The sequence below is a fragment of the Salvelinus sp. IW2-2015 genome, unplaced genomic scaffold (genome assembly GCF_002910315.2).
Source record: "Salvelinus sp. IW2-2015 unplaced genomic scaffold, ASM291031v2 Un_scaffold3782, whole genome shotgun sequence".
Lineage (NCBI taxonomy): Eukaryota > Metazoa > Chordata > Actinopteri > Salmoniformes > Salmonidae > Salvelinus > Salvelinus sp. IW2-2015.
In genome coordinates, this window is record NW_019945056.1 from 61,400 (window position 1) to 64,298 (window position 2,899).

The following is a 2,899-nucleotide window of genomic DNA, read 5'->3' on the forward strand; positions in this document are numbered from 1 at the left end:
TGCAACAACCGCCTTTGAGGGAGGGAAGAGGGGGGGGGGAAGAGAAAGAGGAGAGATACAAGATACCCCCAGACAACGACCTGACTCACGGCACCGCTCGCAACAACAACACACAACACACCACCCACTACACACCACCACACCAACACACACCACACTCCAGACCATACAAACACACACACACACACTCAAAACCACACAAAAACACACACACACAACACACACACACCAACAACACCACACACCACACACACACACAATACTTTTTCTCTCGTTTCTCTGAACAAGCTTGGATAGAGACATCTGTCTATGTTCACACACACAGCACACACACACACCAATGCCAGACAACCCAATAGATAGATTATTGCCCAAATTTACACGGACCAAACACACTTCATCCTTATTTCATCTGTAAATGGTAGTAGGCACAGAGGCGTCATGTCCATAGCGCCCCGTGAAACTGAACAAATTCCCCCCGCCCTACAAACACGAAGCCACGCCATACCGGACACCCACCCGCCCCCGGCCTTTGCCCAAACAACAATTACCTTTACAGACCGGGCTGGAAAATTACAGTCTGTTAACGATAATGTTATTATGTTACTGCATTGTCAGGTTACAGATAACACAACCTTCGCTTTGTCTAGTGCGATCCGACACATCGGAGGCCTCGTAGTGGAGCCGGTTCGAGATCAGTTTTTTCAATTCCTGTCTGTTCCACAGCACCAACAAACTATTCATTGGTCCAAACACACCAGTGGGAAAGTTTGTGAAGAGTGCCCATGACAATGCTTCCTCCTCCAGGAGATTGCAAAAAACTTGCATGCGTCCCCAGGATCCTACAAAAAAGTTCTGCAGCATTCACCATCGAGAGCAATCCCTGACCTTGCATTCACCGCCTGGTTGGCAACTGCTTGGCATTCGACCCGTAAGCACTACAGAGGGGTAGTTGCGTATTGACCAGTAATCACTGGTGCCAATCTTTCCTGCCAACAAGGAGCTACAGTATATACTAGGTGGTTGTTCATGAGGGGAAGGGCACCAAAATTGTCAAAGACTCCAGTTCATCCAAGTCATAGACTGTTCCTCTTCTGCTATCGCACGGCAAGCAGTACCAGAAGCGCCAACAAGTCTAGGTCCAAAAGGCTCCTAACGCTTCTACCGCCAAGCCATAAGATGCTGAACAATTATTCAAATAGCACCCCAGACTATTTGCATTGACCCCCCCTTACTTTACCCCTACCTACATGTACAAATTACTTCAACTAACCTGTACCCGCTGTCAGGGGATATAGGCTATACCTGGAACAACATGGAGCCTTTGGCGCCATTAAAGGACAGGACCAACCTACTTACTGCAAAAGACACAAACATTACACTTGATATTAATACTGCGTATGTTTCTTGTGTTTCTGTGTCAGGGTCACATGTCAGAAGGAACTCAAGAGGCTCAATAATAACACCACAAACTGCTGATCTAGTTAGATATTGGAATGGCCTCGTTTTTTACTATCTGTGTTAGCTTACTTCGGGTAGATTGGATCGGTTGTTTTTACTATTGTTGTATAGCTTACTCTGGTATAGATTGATGGTGTTATTTACTATCTGTTGTAGGCCCTTTACTCTGCGGTTAGATGGATGGTGGCGTTTTACTATCTGTTGTTAGCTTACTCTGGGGTTGTTTAGATTTGGATGGTGTTTACTATCTGTTGTAGCTTTACTCTGGGTTAGATTGGATGGTGTTTTACTATCTGTTGTAGCTTTACTCTGGGTTAGATTGGATGGTGTTTTACTATCTGTTGTAGCTTTACTCTGGGTTAGATTGGATGGTGATTTACAGACATTTGCTTTGTGTAAAAAATATGTTAGAATGAAGGGACAATAACATTACAAATACTACAGCAAAGTGGTATGAACAGACCTAGTAGTACCACAGAGTTTCTAAACCCAGAGTTCCAAAATCGTGAGACTTCTGGGAATGCTTGCGAAGCGGACCAAGCAGATCAGGCCGGGTTTTGGGGTTTGAGAAATCAATGAGAGAGGTGAGATTTTCTTCCTTAGATGTTTATTTTCTTGAAATCTAAAGGCACAACCTAGATTCAGTCCAATATCTTAAGTAGTTGAACATGTTATGACTCCAACCATGTGAAAGTGACAACCTGACACGTTTTCATTTTCATCAAAAACAACTTTATATGGAAGGAGTGCCTTTGATTTGATGGCCTGCACAAGCACAGTTCAGCGCGAAACAACCGTTAGACCCGTTGATGTGTTTCTGCACATGAGCTTAGCTATTCAATGTCGCCATGACATCGCCTACAAGTGTGATCTGGAATTTCTATTGGAGAAGCAGTTTCTGCCCATCTTCATACTGTACTGTCTTTGTTACTACAGTACACAAACACCTTACACATTATCTAGAGCCCTCAAATTCAAAAATCTAGAGCTTGACGCCATATCCTTTCAGAACAGAGACTTAATCGAGCATCTGACCATATTCCACAAGATTTTATTTCTGGGTTAATCGAGATTAAATCCACTGTTACTATGCTACAACTGCACTGTTACTATGTTACAGTGCTACTATGTTAATATGCTACTAAGTTACAAAGCTACAATGTTACTATGTTACGATGTTACTATGTTAATATGCTACTAAGTTACTAAGTTACAATGTTACTGTACTTTCACAGTCAAAATCTTCAACAGACCAGACAGACTGCAGGCAATTCAAAACCATCCTGAATACGATCCTGAATACCAATATAGGCCCCATAAAACGCAACGCCTCAGTGACATCCAGTTCATAATCCTTCTACGCTTGCCCTAGCACTGCCAAAGAACGCACGGGCCAGACATGTTCATAGTTCTTCTCCGCTTGCCCTAGCACTGCCAA